General features: G+C 44.8%; 1 protein-coding gene across 1 annotated transcript in view; it reads right to left on the bottom strand.

Annotated features, from left to right (window-relative positions):
* Nucleotides 1-20,602, bottom strand: part of SMOX (spermine oxidase) — a 55,085-nt gene extending 34,483 nt beyond the window's left edge. Inside the window, exon 1 of the mRNA XM_054202588.1 lies at nt 20,456-20,602. The gene's annotated coding sequence lies outside the window, so the exon portion shown is untranslated. The remainder of the gene's footprint in view (nt 1-20,455) is intronic.
* Between the last annotated feature and the right edge of the window lie 1,132 nt (nt 20,603-21,734).

Genomic DNA, 21,734 nt, shown 5'->3' on the forward strand with positions numbered 1-21,734 from the left:
TTTCCTCTTCCCAAGCTGGGAAGAAGCTGTACTTCTTAATACACACACAACAAACAATGGACTCCTACTCCTAGTGTGACCACTGATCGTCTGTGGGACTTTGGACAAACCATTTTGCCTCTCTGTGTCATATAAGGGTGACCGCCTGGAGCCACCTCTGTAAAACTACCCCATTAGTTATGCACGAGAAACAGTCCAAAGCCGCTAGATCTTTGAGTTGAGGCCATCAGATCTTATGCAGGCTACAGGTTCCAATGATGGCACCACTCTGTGGTCCTACAGTGCTGGCCTAGAAAAGGAAGCAGAAACGTTTAACTTCAACAACAAAAAATTGTTCTGAGAAACAATATTTTTTGTAAGTATGATCCAAGACAGCTGTCCCCTTTGCTTCTTCCCACAGCTCCATCGTCCAGGAAAAACGTGGAGGAGACAGAGAGAATAAACTGCCAAATCTGACATTTATAGTTATCTCTGAACTAGCAAAGATGATGGAAAAGGCTCCTTGATAAGATCTCCTGCTAGCTTAAAGGTACTGGGCACCACCTTTACCACCTGATTTTCCGAGCAGCTTATCCGAAGCTGCATTGCAAAAAAAAGACACAGCTACCTAGTGTCCAAATCTCTGAGCAATCAGACCAGCAGCCTGCGGAGAGTAGGAAATATGCACAAAACAGCATCTGTCATAATTCAGTCTTCAAGACAAGGAGGGATGGAAAGCATTGCAACGGGCCACTGGCTCCCATAGTCACACGGACTAGCCTCCCTGGAGAGAGATAATTTGCAGAGCTGGCAGGGGGGCAGGCTGGGCAGACAAGCATCCAGCAAAGATGGAGCAGGCAGGGAGCAGAGCTCACTTTATAAACGGGTGCCACAGCTCTGATTATAAATTAACCTGTTGAGGAGCACACATGTGATTTATACACCAGTGAGGAATCCGCTGCTGCAGCCCGTGAACCCCATTGAATAATACTGACTTCAGGCAAAGAAGTGTCAGGATGCTTTGTCTTGTCACACCCATACCCCTGCACACTGACGTTCAGTTTGCATCAGCTGCAGCAAGTGTTCCAGTAATACACCAAGTATCTCCCAGAAACACTTGCCCCAGTAAGCCTCCTCTGCTCTCCAAAGTCAGCAAAAATTCACTAACTGGGAAAATCTCTATATTTTTAAATGTTTAGAGGAGATTAAAACAAAATAAATAAATAAAAAGGGTCACTGGATGGTGCTTTTGATCAGGAAACCACTGCACATTTTTACCACTGTGATCCAACTTGTTTTAATGCCTGCAAATATCCCTCGAGTCAAATGAACTTGTTCAAAGCTGATTCACACCAAGGCTACTTTTTAAATTGGGTAGTTGTTGACAAGTAGAATATATTTAACAAGCCCCAAGCATCTTGGCATGCAGTATAAAGACTTCCTATTATGAGTTGTTTTTTTTAAAGCTAACATATGGGCAGAGCAGGTTGTCTGCCACAGGGCACTTCCATACAGTGCTTGGCACTAACAGAACTGCAAGGATATCCAAAAAATAAACCAAAGAACATCATGCCAAGAACATAGGGGATGAATCACGCCATTTAAAACTCACTGATAAAATGCACCATTATGTGTTTTTCAAAGCCTTCTCATCTGAGGGAAAAGAAAAGAAAATAAATCAAAATAATTGGCTGGCTTATGGCTGATTCTCAAGCATGTTCCTCTGGCTGAAGGGCACCGTGAGAATACAGCAAGCTCAGCAGCTCCGAGATGCTGGGAAAGAAGCAGGCTATCTCAAACCACTCTTCAAAGGCCCCTCTGACAGCCTGCTAGAATGCACCTTGACCAGCCAGTTGGCATTTTGATTTACAGTATGGGGATAAAATTAAGGACTAGATGATTTCCTCCACCATCAGAAGCTCCCATGGAAGCACTAGGAAGCGGTCACCATTCCCAAGCGATTCCCAGATAAACGGGCTAAGAACGAAGTCAAAGGCCTTTCAGCAACACACAGCAAGGGCACACTGCAATGGTAAGATGGGTCAGCTATGCTCAGACCGGTTGGGCTTTTGGAACAGTTTTGGAGGCATAAATCTCTTCTTTCCCCTTTTTATTGCAGCTTTTCCGGTCACACAAAGCTGGTTAGCTCGTCTGCAGCTGAGACAATGACTTCCCTGCGCCATGAGGTCTGAGCTATGGAGCTTCTCCTGCCCACAGAACTAGCAAGATCAGAACACCGTCATGCTGCGGTTCATGTGCCAGAGGCTACAGTATTACACAGGACACAGTTAAAGAGAGTTTCACAGCAGCGACAAAAAGCACAGCTTCAGCATGTTCCTTGCACAACAGAGGAACAAATCCAGTAAATCCTCTACTCAACAAACCCCCTGAAGACAGAACAAACACATGCTGTAACTGGCATATCAGCATCCCCTTTATTTTGAGAGGTGGCAGAGGTAGGTACAAGGGCCACCTACCTAGAATGCATCCCACATCTACTCCATCACCAGGGATAGCTTACACTGTCAGAACACTTTTCTACTGCATCAGGAGCAACTGGAGAAAACAGGCACACCAGAGTGGTATTCAACCTGCTGCAGTGAATGGGACATTCCTGTCTTGACCCTGGTGATAGAAATAGTGATCTAGCGACAAATTCTAACACCTGTGGTAGAAATCACTGTTTCCACACCCTACTGACCATTGGGGACCTATCAACATCCTGAGCTGGCCAGAACCTAAACCAGTACAGCAAGATGCAGTTTGGCTGTGTTAGCCTCAGACAACACAGAAGGTTAATAGCGCAGGAACAGAGCTGTTGAGCTAACCAGGACTAGCAACAACCAGACTCAAACTGGCCTGCCTTTTACCATGTCTCTACAAGCTTGCCAAGCCCTGGTTAACCCCATGGTGGGCATCTTCCCCTTATTTCCAGCTCCTCAGTCACTTTCAGTATTGGGAGGTATCTGCCACTGTTAAGCTTCTTGCGAAAGCAAAGCTTGGTGTTTCAGGACTGTAAAAGGAAGGAGAGACAGACAGTAAACTACAGGAAAAAAAGAGCTTACAAAGTAAAAACACTGACATAATGGATCAGAACAATGCTGCAAACAAGTTTCCTGCAGAACTTGTATTCCGACTGCCAAACAGAGCTGTACCCTATCCCATCTGCATAACCATGCGATCTTATCTTCACTACCCTCCTTCTCTCTCCAATTGTTTGGGAAACTTTATTGATAAAACTAGCCTTAATTAAATAGGAAACTTGCCCGTGTTTGCACAACTCAGAACACAATGGGGTCTCAGTCAAATAAACACTGGTGCCCATATTACATTTGGGAATTCTCTGTGGTTTGGGGTTTTAAATTCATTGCAGCAAGCTTGGGAGCAAAGTTTCAACAGCATCTTTTCTTCTGCTCCTGTACTGTGTAATAGGAGAGTGAGACAGGGAATCAATCTGCATGCAGAGAGGCTCAGTACTGGTTCCAACTCAATGTGTACATGAGGATCATTTCAGGACACACCATAAGAGACATGCTAGCCCAAAAGCAATTATTTTTTCTCACCATTTCTCAGAACTCAGACTTAGCAAACTGCCCTGAAATAGCAGCACAACTCTCTAAATAGCATCATTTCTTCTCTATTTGAAAGCAACACCCACACTGAATCTTTGATTTTAAGCCATCCCCGAGCAGTAACCACATCTTCACCATTCAAGCCACAGGGAAAATCATTAAATGCAACAGAAACACTAGGGGATGAGAACCAAAATTAGAAAAGCCAAACACCACACAGATTTACTCCCACAGTAACTGGATTGACTTCAGCCTGGAACAGACTAGACATGATTCCAGGAAAAGTACATCTCTCCAGGTAAAGCTGTATTGAGGGGACCTCTCCTGGGCTCATGCTTTGCTGGAACATGAAATGCAAACCACATGCTCCAGCTCTAAAACAGCAGACACGTAACCAGGACTGGCTTTAGCTCACTGCAATACACACAGGTTTCTCCATCCTCCTGTCTACACAAACACGCTCACGTATCAGACAAGAGCCCAAAGCAGGGGAATTCACGTTGGGAAGCATGTCCTTAGATCTCAATGAAGTCTGGGTCACGGCTTTCTGAGATTTTTACCCATCAGAAGCCTCCCTTGAAGATGACAGGTGTTTCCTCATGTGGCCTGAGGTGTGGGGTTTTAAATATGCCAAGAAATGTTTCAATACAAAAGCACAGACCTTCTCCTAACTAAACACTGTCTGCATTCAGGTCATTTAGAGACATCCAGAGGAAACTAGCGACTGCTCATAAAAAGGTCTTACACAGGAATGTATCCCTGCTATAAAGCAACAGAAGCAATTCACCCCGATGAGCGATTTTCCTCTTGAGTACTAGGCACACCAAAAGAGAGCAGATACAGCTCATGAAAGACAAGGAAAAGAAGGGTGGGAGAGGAAAGAGATGAAGTTTGGCTTTGTTTCCATCTTGTTGCAAACTTCAAAACAAAGCCTGAGGATGAAATTTTGTGTGGAGATTCCAACAGAAAATCTCCAGTTGACTTCTTGTGCCTTGAGGTTACTAAGTGCCCTGCAGGCAACTGCAGCATGGAGTGCTACGGGATCCACACTAATGATGGATTATCACTTCTGCAAGGTGCCTTTCATTCCTCCTGACACACCTGAACTCAAAAGCATTTCTTCTCTGTGACAATCAAGACATTTTATTGAAACAAAGGGAAGTTTACTTTGCATTGCTCCTCTTCAGGAAACTGCGTCTCAAACAGCTTCACAGAATTAAGGTAAAACACTGCACAGAAATAGAAAAATTAAATAGCACAGGCTAAGGGGAAAAAAATGAGAGATTTTAGATCTAAGGTATTTTTCACAGAGCAGGAAGACTTGTCATGTGGTAAACAAAAGAAACCAGGAACTGGGACACTTGCAATTTATCTGTTCTTCCATAGCCTTCCCATGTGACTGGGGGTAAAAGAACGACAGTCTTATCCATAAGTTGCTAAAAATATAGCACAATTTCAATATGTTTAAATGGGAGATCATTTTATTCAGCATGTCACATTTTATCCTTTCAATGCTTCAGCTTCACCATATGTAAAACAGCATTAGCACCTAGCTGTACCAAAAAAGCATTTTGATTAATACCCTCAAATGAAAAGGAATCAGTGTAAAGTATCAGATATCCACCAGGACTGAGCTATGTGAAAGTCAGAAGAGATAACGAGACAGTAAATTTCAAATCTCTGTTTGCATCCATCCCATAGCTACATGCTGAAATCCATACAGCCTGCAGATAGGCTGGCATGTTGGCAAGAAAAAATTGTCATTTCTAAATTTAGCAGACACTTCAGTTATTGTGCAATGCTTCAAAAGCAACGGAGATATAAAGTGGAGTTTGTAGGACAACCATTTAAACTTAACTGAGAGGTCTGCTCACTGAGCTGTCTTTTCTTAATTCCCTTCCTGTTTGGACAATTTGATCCACTTCTTTTTATCCACCGCAACCGCAAGGGTCTGTCCTGCAGTGAATGGATAGGCTTTTTTCTGGGATAACTTCCAGGTTAAAGAGAAAGGATTTACACTTGAATGAAACATAGGCTCTGTATTTGGAAAATTTGTTTTGAAAACTTGGGAAGGAAGCAAAGCCTCCTTCATTTAAAAAGGGACTCAATTAACATTCTCCAACAAGTCTTCCTATCGAAAGAACAGTACTTGCTGGGGGACATGTGATTTGAAAGTTGTTCTCCTCGCTCACAATGTCCCTTTCTGAAATACAGGCCACTGTTTTTGAGACACACGAGGATCTTTGCACAGCTTTCCAAAGGGCTGTCTGTCACAGTCAAGGCCTTGACTCCAGACATAAAATGTTCTATGACTTAGGCTCAGGAAACTTAAAATAGAGCTTAAAGACCCTTATGAAGGCCTAGCTCATGTTCACTTTGTGAGCACTGTGGATGCCTCTACAAGGACAGCTCATCCATGCCCAGCCACAACCACAAGATGAATCCTCCCCAAGAGCTAAGCAGCATCACAAATCTCACCACTCGTCTTCTTGAAAACACGCAGCATTGCACATCTGGTTTTGGTTTTAACACATTTCGTAAAGAAGATACCAGTGACCAACCAAGCAGGTGTTCTGCTTTTGATTCATAAGTAACTGGGTGTGGGTTTGATCTGCAGTAGGCAGTGGCCAGACAGGGCCACCATAATAGTGAAGGCGCTGGGCATGTCTAGATACTGCCCACGCAGGAGGAGGAAAAAAAACTTAGGCCTTTTCTTTTTTTCCCAGCTAAAGGGAAAATAAGGCCACTGACAATTTAATATCCACTTTCATTTCTGAATTCCCTTATCAACTGCCTATGACAGAGCATTCTTCACTCTTTAATAAGTATAGGTCGAAGTCTAGCCTGACTCAAAGTTGATGATGGATTGAGTATGGGAGTTTACTTCAGTACACAGCAAAGAGGGATGGTAGATAAAAGTATCATTAGTGTATGTTGTTACAGAAAGCATGCAACCTTCACCTCATTTAACACTTTGGGGAGACCCTCTGTAACAGACCACTCCCATTCACTTCTTCTGGATGCCTCAAATTGAAACCTGACCCAGGCACGCAGCAACAGAAGGGAACAGTTATCTGTAGTTACCCACTGTCAGTGCCTCACCTAGGAGGGTAGGCTTTCTACGTAGTGAAAACAAGGACACAGACGCTCTCCAGAGCCTGTCCCAGTAATTTAGATGCTGAGTTGTGAACTACCCGGGGAAAAAGTATGATTTTTCCCCGCTGACCACACTTTTAGTCCAGGCACTAAGTCAGGTGTGGATAGCTATAAAAGCTCTTCTGCATCCAACAATTATTCTCCAGGTCACACAAAAATAAATTGGTGGTTTGGGAGTTTGTCTACACTGAAACGAACCAAAACAGTTACTCTGCAACCTTTTTACCTTCACCCAAAATAAAAGTAATTTAGGGGGATTGTTTTTAATAAGATTTTCCATGGGGAAAGTCAGCATGCTTTAAATTCACACCCCACTTTACAGTGGAATAGTTTCCTCACATGGACAAGTGCCTAACTCTTAACCCTTGCTGCCCACAAAAACACAGATGTCAAGACAGAAAGCACCAGAGAATCCTCCAAACTTCCCACATAAATGTACCACAAGGTACTCTGCACAGCTGGTAAATGAGCTGCTCAGTGATAAACACACTTAACAGAGTTTACATTTGCAGTAGACACTTAAAGATTAAGAGGTCTACTCCTATCTTTTCTGCCTACTACAGACAGATATTGGACAGAATGACAAGCTGAAGATACTTTTTAGATGAGGTAAGTAGATTATAAGTGAAACGCCCTAGGCACCTCACTCAAGATACAGGGCCAAAAGTTGGGCTCAACTTGAGCCTTGTGTCAAAACCCTCCATTGATCCCAAGGGAATTCACAAAACATTTGGACAGGACATGTTTCACATAGTCACTTTCCCATTACCTTGAGCTAAAGATCCCCTTGGCAGACGCATCTTTTGTACCCAAAAACATCCCCTGCATACCTTCTCCTGAGAATATAATAGGTGGTAACAATTTGTGAAATCTGCTCATATCCACACCTGTCCATAAATACACTAGCTGCCAGGAAAAATATAAACACACATCTTCTACAAGAGTCTGACTTTGTTTTTTCAGCCATTGAAAGAACCAATCTACTCCAAAAGTTTTGAAATCCATAAATGAAGTAACTGCATCTTCTCAGAAAAAAAAAAAAGGAAGAGTATTAGCATAACCAAACAGCTTCTCTCTTCCATATAGAGAACAGGTCACGCCAACCCCTGTGCAAGTTCTCTGGTCCTGTCCACTCTGCGTCTTTTTCACATGCTGGAAACAAGCTTTAGGACCAGGAACCTCCTGCAAAATCCAGGTGTCCCACACATGAATAGGATGCATCTCTCTGTTATATCACATTGTATTTAAAACCAGAGATGAAGTTATCCTGCATGTTTTATTAGAAGACACCTCTGAAAGGTATTTAACCACTAGAACTGTGTTTTTAAAAGTGAAATTTCCTGGCTAACATGGGCAAAGTCTGAAAGCATTGCAACTCTCTGCTATGGGACTCAAATATTAACATAAAGGCTACGGACATACAGCACCTCTGCTGCAGAAAGTTCCTGGAAGTGATGGGGAGCCAGGACCGTATTTACACCGCTGTTCCACTGTGCAGCTTCTTGTGTCCATTTGTCACCAAGTGCATCTTCCCCTCCCTGCTCCAAAGCAGATTAAGCTTAATATACTTATGTAGTTGTGAAGTGTACTGCCTATTATCCAATTAGATAGCTAATGAGATCTGAGTAACAGCACGTAGGCACAGATAACCGTTGGCTGATATCTGGTAAAGATTAGACACGTTCTGCCCTTGCAGAACAAGGGTTGGGATTCGTTCAAAGGCTGCTCTGAAGACTGGAGTCAGGTAATTGTTTAATTTTGTTTGGGACCCGTAAACACACGATGTTTGTTTCCTCTTGATCTCCTAGAGCTGTCATATGGCAACGGTCCCATTACAAAAGTCCTGATAAATCTGGTGTGGCTTGCACATTTAAGCTTTCAGTGTGGACAAAGGCAGATCTCATCACCTTTAAGGTCCCATCTAGCTTCCCAAATCTATGGAACAATAAAAGACCTATGCATCAGCAGGAAAAAAAATGTATGCCTGTACAGAAGTGATAAGGATATCAAGAAAAGCAATCTTTATTAGCCTGACACCATCCCACATGACATTCCCATAAGATACAGCTAAGAAAACATGAACTAGATGTAATCACCATAAAATGGCTGCTTGACAACATAGTTCTCAGAACATTAATTATCAAGGGTTTGCTATCTAATTGAAAGGGCACTGGAAAGCGGGTCCAGCCAGGCACAAGAGCTGTGCAATATTTTCATTACCAATTTGGATGACAGACTGGAATGTATGGCGATAAAACTAACAGATGATTCAGCTGGGAGGATTTGCGAGTACTATGGTGTGCAGGTTTAGATTTCTAAATGATCTTGACACACTGGTTCAACATCAGTAAGAAGAAATACTTAAGAAAGAGAAGTCACAGGTACAAATGCAAAAATGGGGAGCAACTTCCTATATAGCAAGATTCCAGAAAAGGCTCTGGCATTTTAGAAGGTCATAGTACAATTGTGAGGTTCAACAATGTCCCACAGCTGCATAAAGGCAAACCTCAGCCTGCAGTGATGATCCATGGAAAGCACCTAGCTTTCAAAGTTTTGCCCTTAGCCGCTCACTGCTCTACAGCTAATATGCTTTTTATAAAAGCGGACTGGAGAGAATCTTGCGGAGAACAACAAAATTAAAAAACACCAGGTGTGAGATTAAGCTGGATCTATTTAAGCCAGACATGTTCCTAAGAACAGACTAGCCCAGGCAAGCAGGCAGGCCACAGCCTGAAGGAAGCCTCCTTCTTCCTATATCCAGCAGGAAAAATTCAGGATTCAGTTTTTCTGAGTTTAACACTCTGGCTTTAATCTCTGTTCAATAAGAAGCTAATGGCTATGAATTTATTGAAAGAACAAGAGTCCATGGTCTTATCAACCTAGAAAAAGGTTGGTAAAATACTTCACACCCGTCTTCTTCCAGCACACTTCCCTATAGCTCAGTCCAAACACAACTTTTTCACTGTTTTGAAGCAACTCCCTCATTAGCAGATCTTTTAAAGAGTGATGACCCAAGAAAAACTTAACCTGTCCCCACAAACAGGGAGATACAGATTGGATGGGTGGAACACAAGGTGGTTAAAATTTGCTTGGATCATTGAGCTCAAATGGTAGCATCCAACAGACTGAAGTCTTAACTGGCAGCTCTTTATGAATGGTGTTCCTCAACAACCAACCAGTACTGACACTGTTCAATATCTTAATTAATGCCCTGGATGATGCAATGGAGACCTCCCTCAGCATGTTCAGAGACAACACCATGCTGGGTTGAGCGGTCAATACACTGGAGGGCAGGACTGCCCAGCAAGCTGGAGATACAGGCTGAAGGAAACCTCATGAAGCTGAGAAATACAAACATGAAGTCCTGCACCTCAGACAAAAAAATATCCATTGTCAGCACAAACTGGGAACCAACTGGCTAGGGAGAAGCTCTTCAGAAAAGCACCTGGGAGTCCTGGTAGGCAGTAAGGTGAAGAGGAATCAGCAGTGGATGCCTGCAGTGACAAAAGCCAGCTGCATGCTGGGCTGTATTGTGAAGGACAATAGCCAAGAACTCGGGGAAATGGCTTTTCTTCTCCTCTTGGCAACGAGGAGGCTGCATCTGGAACACCGTCTAATTCAGCTGTGCTCCCAGAAAAGATATTGATAAACTTGACAGAGTTTAGTGGAGCACCACTGGTCACTGGAACCCATGATGTGAGAGATGAGAATGAGGGAATGGGGTTTGTTTAACTTGGAGAAAAGGCAATTAATGGGGGATCTAATTTCTATCTCCAACTACCTAAGTGGGGGGCTACAGAGAAGATGCAGCCCGACTCTTCTCAATGAGTATGAGCAGAAGGACAAGAAACAATGGGCATCACTTGCAGCAAGGGAAATTCTGATCAGACAAGAGGAAAATATTCTTCATCATGAGAGCACTAAGCATGACATCAGCCTGCCACACTTGACTAGAAAAGGTCCAAAACTGGATCAGAAAAGTTCACAAGAAATCTAACTTAGATTCTAGCTCTGCTTGGAGCAGGAGATCAGACGAGAGAGCTCCAGATGTCCTATGCAACCTAAATTACTCTTCTGTTCTAAGAAATAATTATGAAGAAACACTGAACAAGGGATTTTGCCCAGTAGCCTACAGCACTCTACACCTGTTCAGTGATAACAAGTACTTTAGACTCAAAAGCTGTCAATAAAATACTTTCCACATGACTAAAGATCCCTGTATCTCTAACTAAAGGAGAAAAAGAGTAAGAAGGAAAACACTAGAGCTTTCACTGCTATTTGAAACAGAACAAGAGAAACTGGAGACTCACATTATACAAGTTCTCATACAAAAGCTCTGCAACAAAACTGTGAGGAATTCAAAGATACGTACTGATAGTTCAAACAAACCAAATCAAGACTGCTCCTCCCTACCTGCTGTTCCCACCGCAATAAACACAAATCGATGCCAAGAGGTGTTTCAGACCTGTCCAGACCAGCCTTCATTTTGGTGTTAGCTTCTTCAGTTGTGTCAGGACAAAGGCTCTCTGTATGTAGACATACCTTTCATACATACTTCGTACTCTCTCACACTGAATGGTGTGAGAAAATGCCTGCATTTATACACAGACAATATACACAGACAATTTTTTTCATTTTTTCCCCCCAAAAAATAAAGTGAAGCAATCTACAAAGCAAAGCACTTAGATACAGTTCAAATGAAACTGCCACCTTCCACCGAGTATCCTGTAAAATGAACCCCCTAAAACCTGACAAAACATATACAACTGTGGTGTACAAGAAGGTCAATGAATGCAAACTACAGTGTTTTGTGTAATGGGGACATCTGTCCACCTGGAAGCAGCAAGACCCAAATTTACTTCACCCAGATGGACATGCAGCCCCCAGATATCTGTCTCTGTCACACGACAGCCATTTGGAATAATTTTCCTAAAATACAACTATGAAACAACAATCACCTTCCAGCAAATGGTTAATTGTTCCTTTAATGCTGGCTGGCATGTTATCCAGTTTACCTCAGTAAGTAATGTTTCTAGTGCTCATCTGCTGCATTTTCTGTCACGTTTCATGTTTGAATGCTACCTCTCCTCTCAGAATAATCTTCACAGCCACATTTTATCAGCTTTGGAAACGCATGAATAACTGTATCCTTCACAGAAATGAACGGGCAATTCCAACAAAACCAGATGCACAGAGCGTAACCACTGCAGGGAGGGAGAATAGAAGATCACTCGTGAATTACAGCTGAGAGGTCTGATCAAGAGAGCACAATTGCCCAGGTTGTAATCCAGCTAGTCATGGGGAGAGCCTCAGTAAGAGCAGCTGGAAAGGACCTTCACCTTACAACAGAGGGGCACTATTCTGGAACAGTCGGTGAAGATCCATAATACATCCCTGTGGAAAAGATGGCACTTGAGCAAGAAGAGCACGTTCCCTGTTTTTATAGTAGGTAAAGAGACAAAACCATAATGAAACCTTCCATGACAAAACACTTTAACTGTGCTGCTGTCAGAAAAAAAAAAAAGACATGAACACATCATACCCCAAAGTCTACATATGAACGTCACAAAATTGTGTCTGTTGACTCAGTACAGGTAGGTGCCAGATGGAGGACTGCAGGCAAGTTTTAGGCCCTGCAGCTCAAGAAAGACACGGCCCAGACATTCCCAAAGTCTGTTGCAAAGAGAAGACTGAACAGCTCACTCTGTACAGTTACAAAAGGGCAAGAGGTCAGCAATTTTCAACTGTAGCACAAGAAATTGCAGTCAGAAACTAGAAAAATTTTGGTAAGGGTAAGAACAATTAAAGAGTTTAAAAGATCACCCAGGAAGGATGGGGAAAGTCCATCACTAGAGACTTCTAACAACTGTGTTGCACAAAAATCTGCTGGGAAAGTTTAGATAGATCTGACCCAGTCTTGGGGCAGGAGGTCAGATTAGACAACTTATTAAGGTCCCTTCCGGCCCTGCTGTTCTTTGCTTATAACAGAAATATGACAACAGAACATATCGGCAACAGCCCCAGAGCACACAAGCTTCCCTAATATTTCCATAATACGTTGAAGAAATGCTGTGAGATCCTGCATGCAGCAGTTGCCCACTCCCACGTGGTAACTTCTCTTCTGTTCCTGGAGAAGCAATACAGGGGTAACACAAACAGTTGGTTTTATGGAACAGGCATGTGAACAGGAGCTCCCCAGCACAGCCTTCCCAATGAGACAGTCATTCTCACATCCCACAACGCACGGAAGGTTGTTTACAGGAGCCCATTTGCACTTTTTCCCTTTTTCTTCCCAGTTTGCCTCCTTTACATCTCACCCTGAAGTCAGAGGAGCTCTTTTTTTTTTCCCCCTCCTTAGGCCATTCTTCTGGTTCTCCCTGGAATATTTTCACATGTAATATTTTCAAGACTGGATCTCTTTCATGTTTTGGGGAAGCCCTGAGCAAAATGTCTGTGCTTCTAACAACAAAAAAGCTTGCAGATCACCTACTTAGCATTACAGACTCCCATCTCCTCTCCAGCACTGCCTGTCCCTCTACTCCGCTGGGAGCCTGGCATGAGAAATCCCACCTGCATAAATTCTTCATGCAGAGATACCTAGTTAGCATTGACCTTTCGGTCATTCCCAAGATCTGTAGCCTTAAGTGCTTCCTACAGGCGTGCCCGTGGCAGCCAGCTATTGAGAGCAAAGCTGACTTTATGTAGCACTCTCATCAAAACTTTGGAACGTCTCCTAATGCTCCGCTGTGCCACGCAGGGAACCCACCACAGAATCCTGGATCCCACCCCAAGGGAACAGGGTGACAAAAAGGGTAACGACCCAGTGCTTAACTCTAACGCCCACTGTCACATTCAGCCCTTTGTCAAGTTCTCTTCAAAGTCCAAATAGAGGCACCAGATGCTATTGTATAACTGGAGCAATGGTGTGAGCTCCCCATGACTATAAAAGGGACATTTAATTTAGTCTACTACATTACTGGAAGCACTGTGCTTCTGCAAGCATTAATTAGTGGCACATAGTGTTCTGTGAGATCAGACCATCCAAGCAGCAGAGTGTAAACTGCAAGCCCCAGAGTACTAACCTTCATCTCAGGGTTAGAGCTTGAGCTATCAACTTCAGCAGTTAAGGGGGTTTTAGGAGTTCTTGCTTCTTTGTGTGTGCCCCACAACTCCTGCCGGCTCATTCTTGTAAATGCAAAACTCCAAGCTCTCAGTCATGTCTGTATGTGGAAGCACGCAGCGAGCGAGTTGACAGAAGCAGTCCAAGGCAGAAATACCCACTCATGTGTGTTTGTGTGTACACCCCAGCACATCTGAGGGCACAGTTCTGCAATCCCAGGAAACTTAGATCTAAATTTGCGCCATCCTTAAGAAGGACAGTCCTGACTGTCTGTGTAGCGCTGACAGCAGTAGTCAGGGACGGGCCAGGGACTGGATCCAACTGAAAAATAACCCTAAAAAATAAGTAATAATCTGCTGCCAGGTGTGTGGCCTTCCTGATCAAGATCTCTCACCCACAGTCACACCAGAACATACAAGAATAGGACCAACCCTTTCACTAGAAGTAGCACCTTAAATTTATGTAAGTCTGATGGGGGTGGAAAACAGTTATGCAAGAGAGGAAACAAGCAGTCAGAGATAGGACAGCACAGTGAAAATATCTTAACACTTCTGAACTTTCACTGCTGAAGCCAGTACCTTGCAAAACGACGCTCCTTCCAGCAACCCAGACTTTCCTAAAGGGTCTGTGATTTTTAGGAGTTGAACCGAAGTTGAACCAATTACCAGACACACTAATGATGCGCATCTTCCTGGCAGAGTCCTCTGGGATCACAACTGTGACTGATTCCAAAAAAGAAAATCCTGTTAGAAGAAGATTGGAGATCAAAGCAGGAGGTTACACCTACATCCTGGAACGTGCATGTCCCATGGGACAAAAGAGTTTTAAATTCAGTTTTAGACTAAATGTCTATCTGTCCAGCAAAAACGTTAGGTTAGTATACTTGAATGTTACACCTGTACAATCTCTTTGGGAGAAAAACCATTTCCCACCTGTCCCGCAAAATGGATTAAACTGAGCAGAGCATTTAGAAAGGGAAAGAAACTCCTCCTTTCCTATGCAGTTCCCAGCTTAGGGATAGACCAGGACTACCTGCTTAGCTTAGCACAAGGTATTTTCTGGATACATTAGCTACAAGATAGCCTGAATAGGTATTTCACAATGGAAATAATCCAAATCAAAGTGTTGGGTTTTTTTTCTCCTCTCCTCAAAGTGCACAAACATCATCATATCCTGTCCAATATTTCAATCATTCCAAACATGCAGCAACCTACGCTGTTAAATGCCACTCAGTTAAATCTAGCAGACACACTTAAAAAAACCCTGGCATTATGCAGAATAATGAACGATGAAGAAATGAATAAATATCCATTCTTCAGAAGTTATCTACCTCCATTTAGTTCTCTACTTTGTCAGCCAGGAAAGCAAATATTTTCTCATATCTTAAGAGGTAGTTCCTGCCTTTGAACTCAGTAGGTACTGGGGGAAAAAAAAAAAAAAAAAAAATGGATTTTAGTGACATTTTCAAGCCATTATAAAGACTTTGCAGCTCTTCAAAGACCGATTGGATAAAAGAAATGCAAGGGACTAAAACCAAAGGTTCCCCATGAGCTGAAATAGTCTTTATTTACATCAATTCAGCTCTCTGAGCTCCCCACAGCTGAGAATCTGCCTCCCTTACTGTGACCTCCATTCTGCCACTGATCCGCTCCATGGCCTCCAGCTCTCTCCCTCCGTCCTCCTGTTCTCAGAAGCGAGATAAACGTGGTCTCAGATGATGACATGGAAAATGGCTCCAAAGAAAGAATGCAACAACCAAAGCTCTGTGTAAATCACTACTCTGAGGCTGCAAAATCTGTTTCCTTCAGACCCAGCAAGTTCCCAGCCACCATCATTTTGAGTTATCCGAGAGCACTAACAATAGCCGTCTTGTTTTACCGAGACTTGCAGAAAACCTTAAAGGATGGCCTGGTAGCAGAGAACTGAAATACCTCAGGGATCAAACTCCAGTGTGAGCAGCAGGGAGGGACTTTTCGACCCCTTTTTCATTACCTTCCTGCCAATGAGCTTATCTCACTACCCAAAGAGCAACCCAGGCCTTCCTCAGTGCCAAAACACTCCCTGCTGTATCCATCCTTACAACCGTATGTCCCTGGCCCCAAGACGTCACAAAACAAAAACTCCAGTAGGCACACAAAAAAAAAAAAAAAAAAAACCACAAAAAAAAAACCCACACCACACCAAAATTGCCTTTAAAACGAAGGACATGCTTAAAACTCAACAAAGCAACACCACTTTTTAAAAATCCACTGCATTTAAAGATCTCCAGAGGAAAAGGTCACCGATACATACAGTGCATCTCCCAAAGCAAAGGTCTGTGTCATGCCGATGTCAGGTTCATCCTGCAAACAGGTTGTTATAAAAACCCCGTGTGCTGTGTTATCCACAGCCAGCGTGGGCAGCATAAGGCTACTGGTTGAATCCCCACCACCTACACCATGCCACCAGCCTCCAACCCAGTCCCTACCTCAGCGTCCCACAACGGTGCTGGCTCTGGTACTCAAAGCCATTTCTCCCCATACAATGAATAAAGAACATGCTGTATATTTTGGTGATGTGACAGACACCCTCTGGTCAGGTGAAGGTAAAGGACGGTGCCATGAACTCTATAAAGAGCATACGCCCAGCACAGCCGAAGAGCAATACCTCTGCAACACCAATTAATGATATCCTACTTAATAAAAGACAGTTGCACGTGTCAAGTTTAACCTCAAGAGGTTTTACCACAGGTTGCAGTGGACTCTCAGAACATACAAGGAGCAGCTGAACCGCACAGGCTCCCCAAAATATGTTCACAATTGTACACAGACACAAACAGAGCACCTCAAACTCAGATTCTCACAAAGCTACTGCCCAGAGCAGAGACACACATCGTGTGAAACAGCTGCACCACATCAACAGGCTCTTCAGGTACCCCAATGCACATGATGCTAACTGAAGTCACCACGAATTTTTGTTTTCCAAGTAGTTCATATTCCCACCCACAGTATTTCTGGAATCTTTTCTTAAAATAAAAAGAAACCACAAAAACATTAGATTTTGGAAAAAAAAAAAAAAGGCAAGATTTGTAACCAATTTCCATGGAGACTACTATAAATTCAAGTGATATTACTGTGCATAAACCCACATGCATGCTCCGTGGAGCATGGAATACCTGGACACTTCAAAGCCAACACATCAACAAGAGCTGATGCAAATGGGACACATCATCAAGGTGGCTGAAAATTTTCATGTTCCCTCAACACGAACACAACCAGGATGATAACATGTTCTGGAAACAGCACAATGTTTTGTGATGCCATTTGTTAACTTTTTTGCTTCTTAGGAGTCCATAATATGAGGAATCATTTGCATTCGTTGGTTTATGGTAATGCTTCTATTCCCTCATGACAGACCTGCTAGCACTTTTGGGGTGCAAGAGAATTTGAACCCTAGCACCCACCAGCCAGGAGAGAGCACCTTGCTCACCAGCCATGGTGGGTTACTGTCACTCTCCCACATTACTGCTGTGCTACAGATTAATTTTTGTGTCCAAGCAGGGCAGGACAGATCCTTAAGCCAATGGTTTAAACACTCTCTTGAGAAGGACAAGTTCAAATCCATTCTTCACCCGTTTCATTTACAAGAGGTAATCTTTATACCTCCTTAATTTATTTTTACCACTCTGACACAATGTTTTATCTCAACAACAGAGCTAAAAAACTCAGTTATTTAATTTTCATAGACTTGAGTTCATTAACTTCTGTAGAGGAATAATGTTTGTGGCTGGTGGGAAAGGATATTTCTACATTTTTCCATTTTCTGGTCTGTTAATTATGGTTACTGAGAGAAGGAGACAGCAGTTAGATTTGTGAAATACAACAGGCTGTACTTTAATATTTGTCAAAGGCACAGAGAAAATAATTTCTATTTCTTTTTTATATAACCCAATCGTACAAAGCAAGTAAATCCACATACTTCAGAAGTCAGAATTGTTATTCTCCCTAAACCCTCATTTGGGCCAGCAGGAAACTAGATGGAGAATTTTAGATTTCATTAGCAGGGATTATTTTTCTGTGGGATGACAGTCACAGAAAACATGAAGTGAGATAACTGGGGTTGAGAGGACAGGCAGCTATGCTTATGTAAGCAGGCAGCAGGAATACACTACACGCAGGAATACCCCTCCAAGCTTCCGAGGCTGAGATGGGCAGGAATCCACTACCTTTTGCAGATGTAAGATTGTGAAAAATCCAAATCATACTACTTGGCTAAGGTGGAGACCAGTCAAAGAGCACCATCGCACCTTTTAGACCAAAACATCCTGTAGGGACCCCATAAACTGTTAAGTCTACTGTTTGTGAGGAACGTTTGCAATTTCAGACAGCTTTCCAAACTCTACCTCAACCTCTCCATCCACACCAAGTCAACTGAGATTCCCCCACCCCAGGAAAAGATTGTGTTTCAGAGTCACCACAGTTAACTTGTGACAGAACTCAGACACATTTTGGTGGGAGAGACACAAGAGAGAGAAAGCCCTTCAAGTGAAAACCAGAAAGGGCTACCCAGGAGTGCTTTCAGCAACAGCAGAGATGAGGACAAATGCTCCCAGGACACGTGTGGGGTGTTCGTGATGTTCCACCCACACACTCTGCCATTTCAAGAAAGCGTGGCACAGAATGGTACAGCTCAACAGCAGCTTCTCTGATGAGCCAAAGGACTGAGAAGGATAAACGACCACAGCACCCAACATCTGCTGGTGTTTTCAGGACTCAAAGACCCAGACCTCTGTGCCTATTTCCACATATAGTTTAGCCAAATGCCAGCTAGCTGCTCCTCTAAACCCAAAAAAGCCCAGGTAAACATTTGAGTCGTTATGCGATGATTTGGATCCCAGCACTAAGTCTGAGCTAAGATCATAGGGTTTTTGCCAGCTCAGTAGTCATCTGAACCTGTTTCCCAGTCCGGCTCCCCAGTCCACAACGGGCAGAACAGAGGAACGAGGGAAAGACAGTACTGTCTTTTTTAGAGGCAAAGCCAGATGAAACTACAGACCTTGCTACTCACTGAAAAAACAACATACATCTGTTCCACAGCAGTGCCATAAAAGATTAGTAAGTGCTGGGCTAACAATCTGGAAAGGGAAAAGGACCTAAGAGAGCAAAACGTTATCGCTAAGTCAATAAAACAACATTTGTAAAAGAATAAAAACATACAGCATTCTTGCACAATGCACAGAAATGCTCCTAGGCTGATTTCTCGTCCTCCACTAAACCTGTCTGGTAACTCTGGGAGCAGGACCGTGTTGTACAGGCTAAGGGAAAAGTGGATCAACAGGGTGAGCTAAGGACAGAGCTCTGGACTCAACCCTGCAGGATCACTGAGTGGATGCACATTAGCCGATACATATGGTTTCACTTTTACGTAAAGCTTGTGTTTACATCTAATATATCAGGGCAATTACAGCTGTCTCCAGCATGGGATTTGAGACAGCGTGCCTATACACCATGCAAAGGATTTTTAGGGGTGATCAGAGAGCAGCGATACAGCAGAGCAGCAGTGTTCCTGGGGTGGAGGATGTAAATTGCTAAAAAGCTTTGCTTTAAGGTCAGGTTCGGTAACTGACAATTAGTTTCATGCATTTCGCTACTGCGTGTCCAGGACTAATCTCTCATCCACCACAGTGATTTAAGAGATGGAGCAATTCCACAGAAGTCAATGGACTGGACAGAAAACATAAGATCGGCAGGAACTGCCAAGCCCCCAGTAATGTAACAGCTCTGTGTAAACAAGAAACACCAAAACGTAAATGAACTGCAAGCCTTCGCAGCTCGTAATTTACACCCCACCTCACGCAATCAGATTATGGTGACTTTCCTACTTAACCTTTATTCTTCGTGTCATCACCCCAAATGCCGAGGCAGAGAAGGCAGCAGCGGGCGCCCATCACATGCGGGCAATATGCTGACATAAACATACAGGGCAGGAGCAAAAAAAAAAAAAATATAAATAAACAAACCCAAATATCCCAACGCCACCCGCACCCGTGCCCTCAGCCGAGCCCTGCGCACCTGCAGCGAGGCCAGGGGGCCTTTCCCCGACCCGTCCCTTCCAAAAAACACGGGTGGCGATGAAGCCACCACCCGGCTGCCTCCCGCTCTCTGCCAGGGCTCAGCGTGGCACTGGCTGAGGTTTCTCAGGACTGAGGAACGAGGGTCATGAGCGATTTTTTGAGCGATTCATGAGCGTTTATGAGGCAAATTTGTGAGGCTGGGTGCGCGGGATGGGGCACAGGGCCAGGCCCCTCGGGCAAGCACTCCTTGCCCTGCCCCATGCCGGCCACCCTCTCCCCACGGCGGGCTGCAAACCCTCCGTGGACACCAAACGAGGAGGAGGAGGAGAGCCGGGCTGGCGGCTGCCGAGGTGGGCGCTGGCCCTTCCCGCCAGCCCCTCGACGCTGGCGGCGCTGACAACCCCAGGTGGCCGAGGGCCGGGCCGGGGCGCGGCAGGTGCCGGCCGAGGGGAGGACGAGGGGGCCGGGGAGCTGAGGGGGCCCATCGCCCGCCGTGCCCTCCGAGGGGGACGGACCCCTGGCAGGCGGGGAGGGGACCGCCGCCGCCTCCCCACCCCCCCTCGCCCCGCCTCGTACCTCTCTCTGCGGTGGCCGGAGGGGACGGGGTCTTGCCGCCCGCCCAGCTCGCCTCAGCGCCTCGCTCCCCTCCCCGCGGCTGGCGGCTCCCGGCGCGGCTGCGGCGGCGGCTGCTGGCACTGCGGGGCGAGAACCAGCGCCGGCCTGTTTTCCAGCCGCCTCCCCCTTCGGCCCGCCCCGGCTCCGCCTCAAGGATCTCCCCGCCTCCTCCTCCTCCACCGTCTCCTCCTCCGCCTCCGCCCGCTTCTCCCCCGCAAGCACCGGCCCGGCGCGGCCTGCGGGGCCTGCCGGGCGGCTGGGCGCCTTCCCCCGCGGGCAGCCTGCCCGGGAGATGGAGAACCTCAACCCCAACCCACCCAAACGGCAAAGTCCCGGGGTTTAATAAACCCTCCATCAGGACAGGGCTGGGAGAGGACGGGGGCGGGGATCAGCCCGTGGTGCCCCTCAGATACAGGAGCGGGGCTGATGCGGGATGTGGGCTCTTAAATACCTCTGGGCCTCTCCCGAAGGATAAGGGAAAGCAAAAAAAAATCTCATTGCGGTGCAACAAGCCGTGAGACGGCATTCAGAGCCCAAAAGCAGAGGGGACAGGGCACTCCCGGCTTCCGAGTTCGATGCCTTTCATGCAGCTGCAGGGTAAGAGGCTTGTCTCCAAGCAGCAGCCCCATAAACAGCGCATTTTATTAAATTATAGTCTCCTTCCAAAAAAAAAGTTTGCAATCAGAACAAGCAACATATAAGGCACGGGGTGAGGATCCACCAGTGGAGCCGGAACATTCAGATGACCCCCAGCCTTCTCATTAAACGCCCCCTGAAATTGCTTTTGGATGTCTGGAGAAAAATTCTGGAGAAAAGACTGCGCCTTGGATGAAAATAGTCGTGTCTGCAAATTGCCTTCAAGCATTTTAAGATTTTATAAAACACGTTCAGCTGCCTGCCGGAGGTTTGCACCTGCACAGCTGGGATGAGGTTGCTTACCCAGCCGGAACATCTGTAGAAAGCAGCAAGAACAACGTGCGGCTCAGGTTTCTCTGCTTCAACCAAATATTAAATAACTGTGCAGACTTTTCCATTTCATAGATACAGTGTTTGCAGGCCATTTTCTTCCAGACCTCGTACTCTCCTGACTGCCCTTTACAGCTGGAATCACTACCTGCGAAGCACCTCAAAGTACCCAGATGCTGAAGCCACAGTAGTATTTGACAACCAGTATCGGACAATGGGTATCTCATGGCCACATGCTGTCTTTGAAACGTGGTTTTCAAGCCTGCAGGCCATA

The sequence above is a fragment of the Rissa tridactyla genome, chromosome 5, assembly GCF_028500815.1.
Source record: "Rissa tridactyla isolate bRisTri1 chromosome 5, bRisTri1.patW.cur.20221130, whole genome shotgun sequence".
NCBI classification, from domain to species: Eukaryota; Metazoa; Chordata; class Aves; order Charadriiformes; family Laridae; genus Rissa; species Rissa tridactyla.